Source organism: Lissotriton helveticus, chromosome 3_1, assembly GCF_964261635.1.
Source record: "Lissotriton helveticus chromosome 3_1, aLisHel1.1, whole genome shotgun sequence".
Taxonomy (NCBI): Eukaryota; Metazoa; Chordata; class Amphibia; order Caudata; family Salamandridae; genus Lissotriton; species Lissotriton helveticus.
Genome location: NC_136061.1, coordinates 1768200430 through 1768220582, shown reverse-complemented (window position 1 = coordinate 1768220582; position 20153 = coordinate 1768200430).

Here is a 20153-nt window from a genome sequence, read left to right as displayed (position 1 = left end):
TAGTTGGTGTCATGTCAGGTCCTGCATAATTGAAGATCAGAGCTCTCTCCGAAGGGTGCTTACACTCTCTGTGCTGTCCACTTTGGAATGTCCATGTCTCTTCCTTGGTATGTCTGAAAAGCATAAAGGGTTGGGAAAGGATTGTTGGTCTCCTGGGGCCGTGTGTGGAGCTAAGCTCTTGTTGCAATGTAGTTATAGATGGTGAGAGGCTCGTGGTGAAATGGTTGTGCACATTAAACATGAGTTAGTGGATGCAGTTATTCGGTTTGGTCTTTGTTCTGGATAAGTTCTCCATTTAGGGTAGTAGAGAACCTTGTCTCCACCGAGGTCACGAAATGGAGGCCATGAAGGAGGGGGTGGGCAGACACTTGTTAAATTAAGTAGTAGGAAGGTGGCCCTACACGCAGGAGTCCACCCTATGGTGAACATGGTCTCTGGTAACTGGTAGAGGTGGGAGCCCCCCCCCCCCGAACCATAATCATGCTTTTCACCCTACTGACCGCACAACTGAGACACCCTGGAGCTATGGTGTAGGAACTCCCTGAGGGGAGGATTACTGATGGGGTGGGTGGTCTTCCCAGGGGGTATAATTTAGTAACAAGTAAGAAGAGGCTCCCCTGTTTCCCGGCTCTTATCTGTAAATCCTCACAATAACAGGCCTTGTCCAACTTTCACCCCCCCCCCCCCAAGTGCTCTGTGAGGTATGTCTCTATGCATTGGGGCTATAAAAGTGCTTGGCTTTGTTCTCCCATGTATGCTACCTAGATTTCGTATTCCTATTGTGAGTCTTGCACTAGTGTTGAGTTTCGTAACATAAAGTATATTTTCGCAGAGATCCCTGTCGCTGTTCATAATCCATTCGTTGATTTAAGCTTCTTAACCCAGTTTAAAGGACACTCTTTTGGAAACCTGGATGTTCTGTGACCTCAAGGAAGGGTAGTGCAGTTCAGACATCCATTGCTTGCGGATGTCCTTGTGACAGTGGCTGTCCTTCTCCACTAAGTCTATATCTGTCTGATACTTGGCAGTAATAATCCTCCTGACCTTTATGTGTGGCCCCCTGATCAACAGCAGCACTGGGCTGCTGTTTATTCGAATCAACACTAACATTAAAATATGTTATATAAACAGGGAAGCATTTATTTAAATATTAATTACAGTTAAAGAAAGGAAGGAACTAGGATGTTGTGCACTGCTTAACTTTAAGAACACATTAATTTATAAAAGTATTTTGCAGCAAACGTGCAAAAATATGATCAAGTCTGTTCAAAAGTCAAAAGGTGTATTTTATTAACAGGCAGAACCGTTTCTTCTTGATAAACAGATTATGTCAGTGCATTGAGGAGTATTATTTTAAAAGTGATAGTTTCCAAACGTGAATTTGAAACCATTTATACTTCTCTCCTCACCCTGACGACAATGCCAATAGTGAACTAAGAGGCAAGTCAATGTATACGAGCGCCCTTAGGTTGGCTGGGTTTTCTATAATACATGAACAACATTATAGTGTATTAAATCAAACACAGAAATGTTTGTTCAGCTCACATTGTGAAGTCATGTATTTCTAGGTCCTTTTATATGTGGTGATGAACAAAAAGGAGGGAAAGCGAAAGAAAACATTTGCCCAGGCTCACACAATGTGATCAAGTGGAGAAGCCAGGATTTAACCCAGGTTTTCCAATTCCACATTGTGCATTTCAATTCAGCCACTAGATGTACATGCTTCAATTCCCCTACACCCATCTTAACAACCCCCTAACGACCCCCTGATCTCCACCCTGCCGGCATCACTGCGGCCCTCGGTCCCACCAGCGACCAAACATTTTGGCCCCTGATAAAATGTTTGCGAGTACCCATGGTGTAGATGTAGATTAACATTTTGACTCTCAACTACTTCCTGGGTCATTCATAGATGAACATTTGGCTGTGCTTATTCCTTGTAGTTCCTCTTTTTCTTGCTTTGGTTCTGCTATCTATTGTAGTAGGGTTGCATACACATTCATGTACAAGGAAAGGGTGAATGCTCTGTTAGTACAGTCTAAAATTCCAAACATTCCACATTTTTATATCTTTAATTAGACTGACAGAACCATGCAACCCATCCGTAACCTTGTGAGTACCTAGAAAGGTTTGTAAACGATGTATAGTTTAGACACGGTGGGGCCGATTTACAGAACTAATCCGAGATAAAATCCTAAACGTACTACTTTTGGTATTCACAGAAGGCATTTAGTAATAGTAAAGTTAGGACTCCTAACTTTATTACTACTAAACTGAGACAAAATCCTAACTTTACGACTTTCAGTATTCACCAAAGGCATTTAGTAGTAGTAAAGTTAGGAATCCCAACTTTACTACTACTAAATGCCTTCTGTGAATACCAAAAGTAGTACATTTAGGATTTTATCTCAGATTAGTTCTGTGATTTAGCCCGATGTCAGGAGGAATGCATTTCTGTCTGCGAAAGTAAACTGATCCTTTCAACTTTGGTTGATCCTAATACAAAACTCTTTGTGTGTGGAAAACTGAACTCTAATGTAGTTTCTGTAAACCCTGAAAGCTAATTTAAATATAATCTGGAGGTAAAGGCTATGGGACCCGGAAAGCTAATGGTCTTGACACACAAAAGTGCAACTGCCTTCTCAGAGGTGCATGGGGTAGAATTTCGGGTGCTTATTGTTTTACCTTATCGCCTAATATGGACACTTAATTGTCACTTTCTTTTAGTCAATTAGGAATTGAAAGCAAAGGGGTTACTCATAAGAATCAGAACATTGTGTCTCTTAGTGGCTTCGGTACTTTGGTTTTTCATGGTTCTTTGAATTAGAGGCTCGGGAGACAGTATGTAGAGAAGAGATGAAGTAGGTCATCCTTCTTGTGTGGCTCTTTGAAGTTTGAATGTTGTGGACAGGCAAGTAGTGTAGCACTGTGGTGGCATAAAAAAGGCCGAGACGGCGTATGCACTTCTCAGGCAGCCATTGTCCTTCTCTGCATCGAGGGCAGTCCTGCAACAAATGTTGTCATTCCAGTTTTCAGAGAGTTATACAATAGTGGCCAGAACTCTTGTATTAAATACAGAAGATCTGTCTTTTATGAAACGGGACTGGCCAGGATGTACGAAACTTCTAATATCTAGTGACATGGATTTTAGCTAGGATCTTGCAACGGGAGTCAATATTTTTGAGTAACTGGGGGCCTTCGTCGTTTCTGGGTCAGAATAGTTGCTTCAGGAAATGTAGTTTCCCTTGGAAGTTTTTGGTTTCACTTGTTTGTTTCTGTGCAACAGTGAAGTCGTACTGTATCCCTACAGATATGGTAAAGAAAGATTGTAGACTAAATATTGTCTGACAAAATTATAATGTCCTAAATACCATTTACAAAAATATTCCCCAGGGTATTTAGTAATAGAAAATCTACCCACAATAGGACGATATTTTTGTAAACAATATTTAGGGAAATATATTTATGACATGCTATATTTTTACCAACAATATTAAAACCCACAACTCTCTTTACATGCTGCCCATTTGACACCAAAAGTGTAATTAATTCGTTTTCCCTTTACTTAGGGCTCCATAGTTCACTACAGGTCACCTAGACCACTTTACGACGTTGGAACAGAACGAGGACAAGCATGCAAATGAAAGCTTCAGAAACCATAGAGTTAGTATGCAGCAGGATGCTTAGAATTGACCTAAATCTAGCATTCTTCAGTGCCTCCCACGATGACGTTTGACTTATTTCAAAGCCTGTTTTGGATGCTAAACTGAAACATATTCTACTAGATAAAGCATTGAACTTTATTTCTTCAAGTATTTTAGTCCACTTTGTTTTTGTTTGTCCACATGCCGTCATGTTTTATTTTACATTTGATTCGAACATTACGAGTAGTTAGAAGTTCTTTACAAATGAGATCCCATTATGTTCATTGTGTGTGTGTGTGTGTGAGAGAGAGGTTTGCAGTTTGAGGTGCTTACATTTCCAGGACTGTAGGCTAATCCTGTTTAATTGATGGTTACTGTTCATTGATGTGATTGTGCATGAAGAGGTTGAGTACCTGCTTGTATAATGTGTGGTAATGAGGTGGTTTAGTCTGCAGTGCTGTTGATTTTGATATGACCATTGTAGGCTGACTGTAGTGCTAGAGGCACTCTTGTGGTCTGACACCACATGATGACCTTTGACTACCATCATTTTAATTGACGTTGGTGTGTTACTTTACCCTAGCATGAATGTACAATGTCCTGCATATGCCTGGTTTCTCTTCTCGTAGTTTTGAGGTGGAAGCTGTCACAGAGTAGAACAGCTTTGTCAAGAACAGAACATGTGTGATGTGCATTTGAAAGCATGAGAGAGAGAGAGAGAAAGGGAGCGAGAGAGAGAGAGAGAGAGAGAGAGAGAGAGAGAGAGGTATGGAATGTACTGTTTGATTTCGAAGTGCAGTGTTATGAGCAGTGGTGAACAAATGTGCACTGTGTTGTACATTGAGAGATGAAGTATGTGATGCTATAGGCAGTGGTGCACAAATGTGCATTGTGTTGTACATTGGCAAGTATTATTAAGTTCTTACTATTCAAGCATTATTAAGTTCTTACTATTAGTTTTGACATGGCCTCGTGGGGATTGGAGTCGTCTCAGAACAGACGCATCGCTTCCCCCTACAGACCGGACCCGACGCATCGCTCCCCTCTGTACAGCGGAACTGTGGCAATGCATCCACGAAGGTCTCAGGAACTGTGCATATTTTTGTTTTTCGACGCTTCTCATCTCTGCGGCCGGTTGGCTCTGTGAATTTTGTCGCAACAACGGGTACTTTGCAAGAAATCACGCATCCATAGTTACCTATGGACTCAGTTGCTAAAACCTTTTTAAAGTCATTTTTCTTAATACTTGTATGTTGGATTTCTGTTGTTTCGGTCTTGTTAAGTTTAGATAAAGATACTTTATTTTTTTAAAGCAGTGTGCTGTTATCACTGTGTTACTATGAGTGTTGGTACAAATACTTTACACATTGTCTTTGGGATAAGCCTGTCTGCTCGTGCCAAACTACCAATGGGGTCAGCAGGGGTTATCTAGAGTGTGTATCCCCCTTACCCTGACTAGAAGCAAGGGTCCCTATTTGGACAAAGGTACCTACATCTGCCAACTAGTGACCCCCCCATTTCTAACAAGTGGTGTCATTAAAAAATAAAAAAGATTTTATTTCAACAAATTGCATTCCAAATACAGCGACAAGCTTCCCACTTGTAATAAACAATGACATAACATACACATGACTGTAGACTTGTCCGGCTTATTCCAGCAGATGTGTCACAAGCCCACCCACCCATATCCCAGAATTTACGAAAAAGAAGAAGAAAAACCATTCAACCCAACTCAGGCAGGTATGTCAGTATTACATTACATTTTGAGATGTACTCCAAAGGCAGCTCGACTGTAAATGTGTACATATTTCTTTTAGTGCACTTGTCCAAGTGTTTTCGATTTGTTTATACAAGGTCCAGGTTTGCCTGGAGATAAGTAGTTAGCGGGGTCCATAAATCTATAGGTCTAGATGCTTCTGGGAGCTCTTCAGTGTAAACCTCGAGTTGTTCCTTGCAGTATATCAGGTGTCGAAGCCACTGCCCCAATGAAGGTGCTGTTTTGGCACACCAATGCATTGCAACTGCCTGTTTAGCAAATAATGTTACTACAGCAACAAGTCATCTATTACATGGTTTGATTGACTTCACCAGCCCTAACAAACATAGTTCTGGCTTACATTCAATCCTATCTCACAATATCCATTAATGTTTTTACCATCTTCTGCCAAAATTTAGAGATACCATCACAACCCCATGCCAAGTGAATAACATCTGCATTGTCCCTTCCACATCTAGGACACCTTGCATCACCCCGCAATCCAAACTTGAACAGTTGTGCTGGCGTATAGTACACTTGATGAGGAAATTTTAAATGTATGATGCGGAGGTTACAGTTGGCAGTCAGCTGCCCAGCTAATGCGCAGCAGGACTCCCAATTTTCACGTGTCATAGGTACATCCAGCACTCTGTTCCATCTATCAAAGGAAGGGGAGTCCACCCAGTCGTTTTCTCGTTGGGAGGCCCTGTACAACCTAGTGATCAAACCCCTGCTTTCCTTCACTGTTAAAATCACCTGCAGCGTCCCCCAATGCACGAGGCTCCTGCAGGAAACCTGAGCACAGGGAACGCACTAAAAGACGGAGTCTAGTGTAAGTGAAACCATGCATTGCCTTATATGGCTGTCCCGCCTGAAACTCCAATAGAGAGAGGAACGCCCCACTCTGATATAAATCTCCCATAGTGGTCATGCCAGCATCTCGCAGAATACCCAGCGCCCCACTCTCCCACACCGCAGAAATGTCTGGGTGAGCAGCAATTGCCATACTTGGTGCATACATCCATTCCCGTCCTGCTCGGTTGGCAACTGTGGGCCACGGCCAAGTGGTACAATTAACAGGGTTAATCTCCTTCCTAGAGCAGCCTTCTTCTCTATGAAGTATCGTAGCCGTCAGTGGCGCAGGGTGCGCAGCATCTGTCTCCACCACAAGGTACGGCAGAAACTTTTAAGGGAAAAAAACAATAATGCGCAAACTGCGCCTGTGCACAGAGGTAATATAACCATATATCCGGTGCCTCAAACCCACCCCATTCAAATGACAGCATAAGAGTGTGCCAGCTACATCTAGGTTGTTTCCCAGCCCACACCAGAGATAATAAGCACAACTGCAGTGTTTTGAATAGGCGTCATTCAGTTTTATACACAAATAAATATAACAATTTAGGTAATTACTCATTTTGACCACTGCTACTCTATCTGCCAAGAATAATGGTAGCCGGGTCCAGCGTGCAATTTAATCTGTAATCTTAGTTATAACACGCCCATAGTTCATGCTCACAATAGTCTCCAAATCCCTATGTATCCATATCCCAAGATATTTCTCAGGGTCATCTGACCCTGCAAGTGGATATCCAAGGTCCATCTCTTGTGTGCAGTCCGTCAGAGGGAACACCGTGGACTTTTCCCAATTCATCCCTAACCCCCAACACCGTTCAAACCGCACATATTCGCGAAGTATGGGTACCAGATACCTACCCGGCTCACGCACATACAACCTCAAGGCTGCCCCCGCATGTTTCTGCCGCAACTTACAGGCCAATGGCCCTAGTGCCAGAGAAAATAACATAGGGGAAAGCAGGCAGCCCTGTCGCGTACCTCTACTTATCGGAAAAGCAGCCAAAACCCATCCATTGGCATGCAATCTAGCAACCGGATTAGTGTACAGGAGACGCCTTCATTTCAGGAAGAATGGAGGCATACCCATCCTTTGCAGGACGACAAACCTACACCCCCATTGTAGGGAATCAAAGGCTTTCACCGCATCTAAAAGCACAGCAACCACAGACAGTGTGGACTCCAGATAAAGTAGCACCGCAAAAATAGTGCACAGATTCTGCGTGGTAGCTCTTTTTGGGACAAATCCTGAATGGTCAGGTAGGATCAGATTGGGTATCAAAGGCTGCAAACGGGTGGCAATAATTTTCACTAAGATTTTTGTATCTATAGTATTAAGGGACAGTGGTCTATAAGATTCACACTTATTAGCTGCCTTGTGGGGCTTTAATAATGTGACGATCAAGGCCTCCCTGAGAGAGGGGGGTAGAACGCCCGTTTCATAAGCTTCAGCAAATACCTGAAGTAGTTGTGGAGATAAGGCGCCGCAGTACGCCTTATAAAATTAAATAAGCAGGCCGTCCAGCCCAGCTGCCTTGCAAGTTGGAAGTGCCATAATTGCTTCCTTAACATCCTCAACATCGAAGTACTGAGTCTGGTATTCATGCTGCCCTTGAGAAAGCCAACCCAGAGCTAAATCCTCCAAATACCAATTTATTTCGTTGTCACTGGCCCCCAGCTTTGCACCATAGAGTTTGGTATAAAATGCCTCTAACACCCCGCTAATCTCTGTAGTGGAGTGACGTGCATTGGACTCTTCATCTAGTAGGTCATCTATATATTCCTGCCCCTTAGGCAGTGCAAGCTTGTGGGCCAATGAACGTCCCGGCCTTTCTCCCTCCCCGTAATATTGCACTTTTCATCTTCGAGATTTATGTAGAATCTCCTGATCTGCTGTACTGTGGTACTCGGATACCAGATCCCTGACTTGCGCTAGAATTGCAGCAGAGGGGTTGTTTTCGTACTCATCTCTAATAAGCTGATCTTAGACGCTAAACCACTTAACTAGTTTTTGATATCCCTCAAGACCACAGCCTGGGCCCCAATGCATTCCCCCCTTATCGTTACTTTGAAAGCCTCCCTGAGCATGCCAGCACTTTCAACTGAGCCCTCATTATCTAAAAAGAAGTTTGTAAATATCGTACCAATTTTAATACGAAACACTTGATCCGTGAGGGATGACTGCTGTAGCCATCACTGAAAAAGGGGACGTGCACAATTCGGCACCTCAAGCTCCAGGAGGACTGGAGAATCATTAGAAAGTGTCTTGGCGAGATGCGGTACTGACATCGTCCATGCACCCACTTCCCTGTAAACCAGCCAGTCGTCCAACCAGGACCACAAACCATGCACCATGGACACAAATGTACCCTCTTTACCTGCCGGATTTCTGATTCTCCAAACATCAATAAAATCTTCAACTTTCATCAACTCTGATATTACTTGCCCAGCATGCTTTCCATGCCCCACTACCCCCAACTCGCTAAAGACAGCCCCAGAAAACAATTCCCACACCCCAACCCCTCATTTCCCCCAATAATTCGACGGGGTATACCCATTGGGGGCACAAGAGTGCAGAACAGCCTCCCATCAAGTCAAGGAGGTGGCCAACTCACATATATTCAGACATGTTATATTATGCCAATTTATAGCACGCCCTACTACCCATAGGTGTCTAGGCGCTTTGCGGACCTCATACTGCCGAGAGGAATTGATAAAAATTAGGGCCAGATGTAGGTGGCCAATTACCGGTCGGTAACGGCCGAATTCGGCCGTTACCGACCGGTAATTGGATTTTGAGATGTAGGGCATGCATTTACAGAATCGGTATTTTACCGATTCTGTATTTACCGATTCGGTAAAATTACCGAATCGGTAAATACAGAATCGGTAAAATACAGATTCTGTAAATGCAGATGTAGCTGGCACATGTCAGAGTGCCACAGGGCTCTAAGAATCGGTATTTTACCACCCAATCCAATTGGGTGGTAAAATACCGAATCCAGGTGTGTGCATGCACACCTGTGCCATGTGACACCCAGACATGCCCTTAGGGCATGTCTGTGTGCCACATGGCGCACATGCCTATTTTTGGGGTGCCAGAGGGAGTCAAAGTGACACCCCCTGCACCCTTGCTAAAATCGGTATTTACCGATTCTGTAATTACAGAATCGGTATTGCCCATTGATTCCTATGGGCTGCAAGGCCCATAGGAATCAATGGGCAATACCGAATCGGTATTTACAGAATCGGTAAATACCGAATCTTAACGATTCGGTATTTACCGAATCTGAAATACCTACATCTCCCCCCCTCTATTTTACCACCTCTTAAATACCGATTCGGTATGAATCGGTATTTAAGAGGTGGTAAATTAAAATTACCTACATCTGGCCCCTAGTTTTTAAAAAGCCAGGTTTTAAGATGTTTTCTGAATTGCAGCAATGATGGGATCTTCCTAAGAGCAAGAGGAAGAGTATTCCAAAGTCTGATGGTGCTATGCCTAACGCTCCTTCCTCCCCAGTTCATGATTTTAACTCTGGGGGTGAGCATTAAGAATGCTGTGGCTGAACGTGGAGATCTGCTGGGGGTGTACCACTTAAAAGCATGATGTAAAAACTGAGGGCCCTCGCCATGAAGTGCTTTGTGACCAATACAAAGTGCTTTGAACTTCACTCATTGGCCAACCGGCAGCCAGTGTAGATCTTGAATTCCCGCTCTAATGGATTGGTATTTAGGCACATCCAAGACCAATCTGGCTGCGGCATTCTGGGCTAATTGCAGTCTTCTAAGTTGCTTGGACTGCACGTTGATGTACAAGGCATTTCAGTAGTCCAACTTAGTAATGACTAATGAAGTTAGAACCGTTTCCCTAACCTTTCTAGGAATGTAAGGAAGGATTTTACGCACTGTTCTAATAGTGTTAAATGCCGAGGACACTACTTTTGAGATCTGAGCTTTGAATTGAAGTTTTTCATCTATTATGACACCCAGATTTTTTTGCTTTAGCCACTGGTGTCGGAGGGGGGCCTAAAGAATCCGGCCACCAAACAGGAGACCAACTGGGAGAAAGGTTACCAAAAAGCACCACCTCAGTTTTACCTGAGTTTAGTTTCAGGCAATGCCTAATCATCCACCAGCTCAAGGAGACCATACAGTCGTGGAGTTTGGTAGTATAGTTGACATCTTTGTCAATGCTGGAGATCACCAACAGTGTGTCGTCAGCATATGAGGTTGGGAGTAAATCAAAACTTCTGATCAGTGGAGCCAGTTCAGATACATATATATTAAAAAGAGTGGGGCTTAAGGAGGAGCCCTGCGGGACCCCACATGGCAAAATAACAGGTGCTGATTTAAAAAAGCCTAACTGAACTGTCTGAGTTCTATCTGTTAAAAAAGATCGTATAAGCTTGAGAGCATTACCTCCCAGACCTATATACTTTAAGCGTTTGAGCAGTATAGTATGGTCCACAGTATCAAATGCCGCAGACAGGTCCAGGAGAATAAGAGCTGCCGAGCCTCCCCCATCCACGGCGGCTCGGATTTCTTCAGTTGTCTTTATTAACGCTGTCTCAGTGCTGTGGTATGATCTAAAACCAAATTGACTATGATCTAAAATATTATTTTCCATTATATGCTTGGAGAGTTCTGTATTTACAATCTTCTACAAAATTTTAGCCGGAAGCGGACGTCTCGCAATCTGTCGGTAGTTAGCTGGATCCGTAAGCTCTAAATTAGCTTTCTTTATTAACGGAAGAATGCACGCTTGTTTCCACCTGGTGGGAAAAACTCCTTCTGCAAGCATCTGATTAACTATGTCTGAAAGTCTTGGACTGACAAGATGGCTAATGTGATGGAGGACTCTAGGCGGGCAAGGATCTTCCGGTGAGCCCGATTTTGTTTTTATAAGAAGGGTAGTTATTTGCCCTGTAGATGTCAGGGTAAAGTGTAGCAGGGGTGTTATATTTTTAGCTTCTTCTTCTCTTAGATTAGGATTAGACAAATGTAAGGCGAACTGATCGTATATTTGATCAACCTTTTCCTTAAACGCCTGCACTAAGGTATTACAGAAGTCTTGGGTGCGTTAGCCATATCGTCCTTTTTAGCAGTTGTCAAGTTGTTTATGACCCTAAAGAGTTCTTTGCTTGAGTTACCTGCAGTCTCTGGTCACTTTATTAGTGTATCATGACATCCCAAGCCTTTGGCCAACCCAGATCACCTGCATCAAGGCCATTTATGCTGAATGTTCTCTGGAGATCAATACTGATATCAGCTTAGAGTCAACTCAAACAGAGCTCCTGTGGCGTTTCCATGAATATCCCATCCCATCACATGTATTATACTGACCAACTGAACCAAGTAGCCACTTGCTCGAGACTTACAATGTTCAAGATAAATAGAACATTACTGTTCACCTTCGTCCGGGTCCACAGCAGACTCACGAAGACGTTTTGTCAGCAAATTCACGTGTTCCATAGCTGCTTTTGGAGTTGTAAAAATCTTGGTTGCTCCCTCCACTCTAATCCTCAGAAGCGTCGGGTATAGCATGGCCTAGGGGATGCCCTCCGCCTTAAGTGCCTTCTTCGCTGGTGTGAACTCCCGCCTAACCGCCTGAACAGATGCAGTAAGGTCCGGAAAAAACCCCAGCGCTTTCTCTTGATATGTGATTGAGCCACGCTCCTTGGGCAGGTGCAGAACCGTATCCCGGTCTCTGTAGTTCAGCACCTAGGCAATTATAGGGCCTGGCAGAGCTCCAGGAACAGGGCACAACGCCAGCGAGCGGTGCGCTCTCTCAACTATGAGCATCGGGGAGAGGTTATCCGCACCACAGATTTCTCGCTGCATTCCTTCGATATAGACCGCCAGCTTCCTTACAGTGGTCGACTCAGACAGCCCAGTAATCCACAGGTTGTTCCTTCTGGACTTCGCTTCCAGGTCCTCTTTTTTGCCTGGATTACTGCAAGAACTTTTTCCATATTAAGCACTTTATCAGCCACATTCTGCAAAGTGTCTTCTGCTGTAGAGACTCGCTGTTCTATCTCCCCCAGTCGGGCACCCTGCTTGTCAAGCTTCGCTGCCATAGTGTCAATGCATTTTTTTAGCGCGTCAATTTTCCCATTTATCGACTGCAAGCTGCTCTGCATTACCACAAGACTCTGATCAAGTGCTGGGGTGGTTTCTGACGTGGTCTCTGCCTCCGAGTCAGAGGCTTGTTTTTGGTGCGATTTGCCTGACTTACGCATTTCAAAAGTAAGGCGCGACTGAGTCCTGTCTGGCTTTCCCATTGCACACAGGTCACCAATGCCCCAGCACTCAATCCCGCAACAACTGATGCACCCGTGCCCAAAGTGTGCCACTTGTCAAAGCACTGCGCCCTTCTGCGCACTCTGTGTGTGTTGCGCACTGCCTGGCACTAGCGCACCATCACCATGCAGTCGCCGTCCACTAGCGTGATTGTGCCTCTACGTAGGGCCACTCCACACAGTCCAGTTGTATCCGTCTCACAGCAGCCTGCCACATGAATCAATCGCACGAGAGAAAAATCTTATATGTATTTTCTTTTCATTCACCTACTTACAATGCTGTCCTTCTTGTTTAAAAACTTCAAAGTCCAGGATCTTCCTTAAGGCCTTCACAACAGTCCCCTCACTGGCGATACAATTAGGCCCAAGTCACGTTGTGCTGTGGTGGTGCTTTATGCCCCCCCCTGTTGCACTGCTACTGATTCCTCACGTGTCACTGGCCCATGATGCCTTAGGATTGATTCACCGGGGGGAAGTTTCCTAATAGCTGACTGTCTTTGTGGTGTTCATGCACACAGGACCTATTACAAGGCCCCACCAACAATCCCACCACCAGCTCCAGTGATCCTTATAGGCCAGGACACTCCGTGCTTTTGTGGCGTTTGAAGCCCCCCCCCCCCGCTGCACTGTAATTGATCCCCACAGTCCGCATACAACCGGTGCTGCACACCGCACTCACCGGGGGGTTGATTCTGCTGCACTCCACTGCCGCAGGGAAGAGACAGGGGACATACGCAGTCCGCTGCTCAGGGACACGTCACGGCTCAGCCACCCCCCGGTTTCTACAGGGCACAGCTCTAGACAGCAAGGTCCAGCCACAGGGACCCACAGCTCACGGTCCCCTGCTACTCCGCCAGCAGACCAGCAGGCAGCTGATCAATAGCTGTTCTGCCGCAGCCCAGCACAGTGGTCGAGCCTCCACAGCAGTTCTCGGCCCTCTGGCCCGTATGATCCCGGCCTCGCGGCCATTGTTTGTCCCACCAAATCCCGAGCCGCAGCAGAGATGATACGTAGCAGCACCACCACCTCGCCTACGGCTCGCTTATCCTCCAATAGCCAGTTCTCACAGTGCAGCCGGAGCGATGTGGCCGACGCAATCAGCAGGCGCCGGCACGGCTCTCAGCAATAGGCCCGGCACACCATTCTGTTCACCCGGCCGCTCCTACACCAGTCAGTCGGCTGTCCAGTAAAGTTGGTCGTCTTCCACAGGCTTGATATATTTTAGCCCCATCACTCCACCTACGATGCGCAGATCCTTCGGTAGCCAAACCACACAGCGCTGTCAGAGCAATGTGGCTGAATCGATCAGCGGGTACCAGCACGGCCCACAGCAGCAGGCCTGGCCCGCCATTCCGTTCACCGGGCAGCACTTTACTCGCTAACTCCGCTGCCCTGCGATGTTGATTGCCGGCCCCTAGACCCACACAGGTGTTCCCTGGGGTATTACAAAGCTGATGCCTGTCAGATGCTTCTCCCTGACACGTCGATTCACGGGATAATTGTTGGATAGTAGAGTGGCCGGCGGAGCTGCACTAAAATGCATGCATCTAGCCGAGCACCCTCTAGCGCCCCTCAATAAGGGTGTCATTTTGGATGCATTGCTTAGCATGTATCAAAAATTTGAACAGTTGGAAAAAGAACGTAATGAGCTGCAAAGGGAGATACTTGAAGCTAAAGAAGAGTCAGACCTTTTAACACGTGAAAATAAACCTTTGAAAAAAAGAGTTGAAAATGTACCATGCCTCAAAGTCGTTTATTTTGCCAGGCTGTTTAGAAAGCCAGAGTGATTCATTCATGAAAAATGTGGATGCAGACCAGCTGCAGGTTAATTTACGGTGCTCACAGGAGGTTTTAATGTATTCTTTTGTGGACATTCCTCAGCCAGAAATGGATGTTATCTTGGATGAATTTGAAGCTTCCAAAGTAATGCTGAACCGAGAAAATGTAAGCGCACAGGAAGATAAACAAACCAGCCTGTTAGAACTAGCGATCGTTGGTGGCAGTTATATATCAGACATGTCAGTTAATGACAAACCTTGCTTTAAATGGAGAGACGCTATTTTAAAATAAGAAATGACAGAAAATGTGAATTTTGAACTTGACTCTGAATTTTAATTTGAAGAGAAGTAGCAATATGCTTTTGAATTTGCAAAAGAGATTATGCAATGTGTTTTAAACATGTGGCAAATACAGAAAGGAGATATTGAATTACATGTGACAGTTCAGGGGCAGGGTGCCACTTTGAGTATGTGCGACAAACAAGGAAAGAAGAGTGTGCTTTTAGACTTTTGGACTGAAACATTTTAAAATGCTAGAGAATGTTTTGCTTGCCCTGTGACAGATACAGGGCAAACACAGCTGATTTTGAGTTGTGCTCTGATAGATACAGAACAGACACAGTTGATTTTGACTTGTGCTCTGATAGATACACGGAACATACAGTTGCTTTGGGGTTGTGCAGTGATAGACACAGGACAGATACAGATGCGTTTGTGCTTTTGCACACTGACAGAAACTGGGCAGATGACAATAAGACATAATGTGGTTTTGACTTCTGAATTTTCTCAAATGTAATGACTGATGCTTTTCCTTGAGTTATACAGAATAGATAAAGCACAAAAAGTAAATGTGATCAAATGGTACATACCGACAGAAACTGCAGTTTTGCATGAACAGTTGGTGCAGGTCCCAATAGAAAGTCCAGGGGTGGTGTTTGAGGTGCCCGAGACACAGGATGCCCCAGTGAAGTGGCAGGTTTTATTGCAAAGCGCAGCTACTGTGTCTCATGTAGATGCTCATGGTCCTATACATTCACTACACAGAACCTTTAATTCCCTTACAGATGAGAATGCTAAAATCTTGGAGACAGAGGTGGTGACACATGATTCTGATTTGATGTGCATGACTAAGTGCAAGCACCTAGGAGAGAAAGACCATACAAACAGGTGGGCAGAGAATAAATGAATGCATATCCCCCTAGACTTACTTAGAACTATGATTCCTATTTGTCAGTATGCACAGCGCAGACCAGTCCAGTCTCCTCATACCAAATGATCAAGGGTGCACGTATTTAACAGTGTGTGGCGAAATAGTCAGCCCTTCTTACTGTGCAGGGAGAAGTGAGTTTCACTCCAATACCAAAATTTAGATGCCATAGTGTGGATAGATGTTGGAAAACGAGGCAGTATCTGTGAGGCTTGCACAACTAACATGACTACATTTGTCCTTCACTGGGAACCAAACACCCCATTGTAGCACTTGACTCTCAGAGGGTAGCGTTGCAGAGCAGTGTAAGGCTTACTCAAGGAAGGTGGTGTGGGCTAGTAATCGCCATTTACCAGTACGCAGATGTAACGCTCAATAACTGTCTGTCCAGTCTGTACTTTGCTTTTTAAAAGGAAGAGTACATTTATTAAACACACACACTACTCAATACTATGCAACGGTTTACAAATACACATAAGCTGTTGGAATTACTTTGTGACATTGCATAACATTTCTACCCCTCCCGCAGGGGGGGTTGGGTCTAGTACCACCACTTTTATGTATGCACATCATCTTGCCCCGTAATGCCGTGGGTTGAACGTAACCTGGAGTGAGGGCCTTGCCCACTGGCACCATCCCAGTGACCACCCACCTCATTATCTCAACAATCATTTAAAATGGACACACCTGCCCTGGTGACACATAACCCTGACTGAGCATCTCATACTGACCATACAGTATACACCTCTACATCTTAGGGGCTAACAGTCTGAGTTGTTCTTCACCTAACTCAGCAGCAAGAATACATGTTTAGGCTTCACTTAAAAATGACAGTACTTATCATAGCTGATAATATTCCAGTCCCAAAAAAGAAACAATATCACATAAATGCACCATTGTGCAATTTCACCTATCAACCTCTGGGGCGAGGCACCTCAGTGACCATCCAGGTTTAACCTCACACTCTCTAGTGAAGTCTAGAATCAATCTAAAAAGTTACCGGGAATGCTGTTCAGTTTTTTTTAAAAGGAACAAAAAAAATATATTGCAAAATTAAAATTGAAGATACTTTTTAGTTTAAAGAAGAAAGATTATGTTGATGTTGCGAATATTGTTAAGCAAAAAATATATACATTGGCAGGTATTATTAAGTTCTTACTATTGGCTTTGACATGGTCTCATGTCATCCTGAATTCTGACTCTGCCTTGTTTTAACTTTTCTGCACACCCAGACAGGCTTGCAAGTTATTTGGGTTAATCACGTTCAGGATTGTTTTGAAACAGATTGTTTAATGCACCCTGGAAGGCTTTCGAAGCTTCAAGATAAAGGCTGAAACATGTGAGAATTTAGAGGGAAAGTGGGCACTCCTTCCTGCTGTGGAATGCTTACCTGGAAGCTGGCCATTTCCAGTCAGTTTCCTTGGTGCAGAGGGGAAGACTCTCAAACCTTCTAGTGTGTCTTGAGACTATAAAGCTGAGGGTTGTTGACAGCCAGTGTGGGAGCTCACTTACGGGGGTAGACGTACTGCCATAAGATGAACGGAACCTGAGTCCTGGTCAAGAGTCCAAGCCCAGCTGTGAACGGGCCCCCCAGCTTGAGTTGGCAAGGATGTTGAGTGAATGATCGGGCGAGGTGATTTGTGTCTGACTAGTGCCATTTTGATGCGTGATTCCAGTGGCTGTGGTCATTTGAGGTGTTTTCTATGTGATGTGTGAATGAGTCAGAGTGCACAGCCAAAGTAATCATTTGATGTATTTAGTGTCTATATATATATATTCAAAGACGACTTCGGATTAAGACGCTGTTTGCAAGCTGCCATTAAAATAATATGAAGCAAAATCAGACTTCGTGTGGCTCTTCTTGAATGGGTAAACTGCAAGCGTTGGATGTATAACGGCCGTCCCGGTCGTAAGAATGAGCTCACCGCGGCTGCGGGTCCTTGCTGATACCATCCGGTCTCAGCAGTTGGGAACGAAGGATCTGGCAATCGGCAGGGAGTTGCCAGTGACGCTGTTTGATGGCACCTACAAAGCGGGACAGAGGTCCGCCCGAATTTGACTTTGACCCACTGGGGATTATTTTTGTTTACTCACAGACTTGGGAGCACACCCACTGGGGATCACTGAACATTGCACTACAGATCCCACAAGGCCGTAGTGATGGCCACGCCCACTGGGGCAGGAACTTTAAATTAGTGCGCGAACAAGATGCTCTCATCTCTTTCATACAACACGCCGCTGACGAAGGGAGAAGTCCCCAAACGCGTTTGGCGTTTGATCTTCAAAGACGACATCGGATTAAGACGCTGTTTGCAAGCTGCCATTAAAATAATATGAAGCAAAATCAGACTTCGTGTGGCTCTTCTTGAATGGGTAAACTGCAAGCGTTGGATGTATAACGGCCGTCCCGGTCGTAAGAATGAGCTCACCGCGGCTGCGGGTCCTTGCTGATACCATCCGGTCTCAGCAGTTGGGAACGAAGAATCTGGCACTTGGCAGGGAGTTGCCAGTGACGCTGTTTGATGGCACCTACAAAGCCGGACAGAGGTCCGCCCGAATTTGACTTTGACCCACTGGGGATTATTTTCGTTTACTCACAGACTTGGGAGCACACCCACTGGGGATCACTGAACATTGGACTACTGATCCCACAAGGCCGTAGTGATGGCCACGCCCACTGGGGCAGGAACTTTAAATTAGTGCGCGAACAAGATGCTCTCATCTCTTTCATACAACATGCCGCTGACGAAGGGAGAAGTCCCGAAAGGCGTTTGGCGTTTGATCTTCAAAGACGACTTCGGATTAAGACGCTGTTTGCAAGCTGCCATTAAAATAATATGAAGCAAAATCAGACTTCGTGTGGCTCTTCTTGAATGGGTAAACTGCAAGCGTTGGATGTATAACGGCCGTCCCGGTCGTAAGAATGAGCTCACCGCGGCTGCGGGTCCTTGCTGATACCATCCGGTCTCAGCAGTTGGGAACGAAGGATCTGGCACTCGGCAGGGAGTTGCCAGTGACGCTGTTTGATGGCACCTACAAAGCGGGACAGAGGTCCGCCCGAATTTGACTTTGACCCACTGGTGATTATTTTCGTTTATTCACAGACTTGGGAGCACACCCACTGGGGATCACTGAACATTGCACTACAGATCCCACAAGGCCGTAGTGATGGCCACGCCCACTGGGGCAGGAACTTTAAATTAGTGCGCAAACAAGATGCTCTCATCTCTTTCATACAACACGCCGCTGACGAAGGGAGAAGTCCCGAAACGTGTTTGGCGTTTCATCTTCAAAGACGACTTCGGATTAAGACGCTGTTTGCAAGCTGCCATTAAAATAATATGAAGCAAAATCAGACTTCGTGTGGCTCTTCTTGAATGGGTAAACTGCAAGCGTTGGATATATAAGTGGTGGGAGGCAACAAGCCTCCAAAAGTACCTAGAAGTCGGCAGAGTCCCGAGGGGGCTGCGAATATTTATCGTCCCTTCATATGAAAGTCCTAATAAGGAACTCCTTGAGGAATGGTCGGAGTTTATGACAGGGACAACTTGTCAAATGCTCAAAATTCTTGTGAAACACGCATGGAGAGATAAGGCGAAATTTCAAGAAGAAATTAAAGAGATTGAGAAAAAAATCAAAGAGGATAAAGATGTGAAAAAAAGTGATGAACTTCACAAGCAGATGAAACAGCAGTTAATAGATTATGAAAACACAATCAAAATAAGGAAACAGGAGAAGTTTATTCGAGATGAGAAGGATTATGCGAATGGCCGCATTCTAACATTTGCGAGAAAATATGATGCCCCACGCCAGAATCAACAATTGGCTAAAAGTCAACCCCAAGCTGTTGTTGAAATAAGCACAGAGGAATCAGAGGTATCCGAAGACGAATCTGTACAACAGGGAAAACAATCGAGTGCAAGAACAACGGGAGAAGCAAATGATGGAACGGCAGAGGAACAACCATCTACTTCTAACACTTTTTTTCACGAGTACGAGCTGATGCGTGGTCTGAGACAAAGACCGGCACCACGAACCCATCCACCAGCGGCCGCAAGAGGAAGACAAGGAGGGGCAAAAAAGGCAGAGGTGGGCCGTTCTACCCCGATAGTGACTCGCAGCAAACGCGGGGTCAGATGGTAACAGCAAACAGCGATACTAAGAAGCTGACAGAGAAAACAATCGTTAATCTGTCAGACAGAATACTGACAGAAAAGGAGAGCAGCCTATTACAATTGGGACTAACATTTTGCCCTACCCCAGCATTTGACTATACTTAAGCCCGCATTGACCTCTTTAAATTTGTAAGGAAGGTCAAGCTAATGAAGATATTCAAACTCCATCCCAAGGATACAGTACCAATGACTACAGATGGGGACATGAGTACAAACTCATTGGTAGGTACTGATATGGAAACATTGAATACAGTACATGGACTAATGGAAGATACCAATTCGCAGGAAGACCCGAGGGAATCACCAACACAATTCCTGGAAGAAGGTGGAATTGTTCAAAAGGGCTGCAGAAGCAGCTTGAAAATAAAATCGCATTTTAATCCCAAGGGTTCACATGATGCAATAGACACTTTCCAGGAAGAAGTCATTGAAGAAT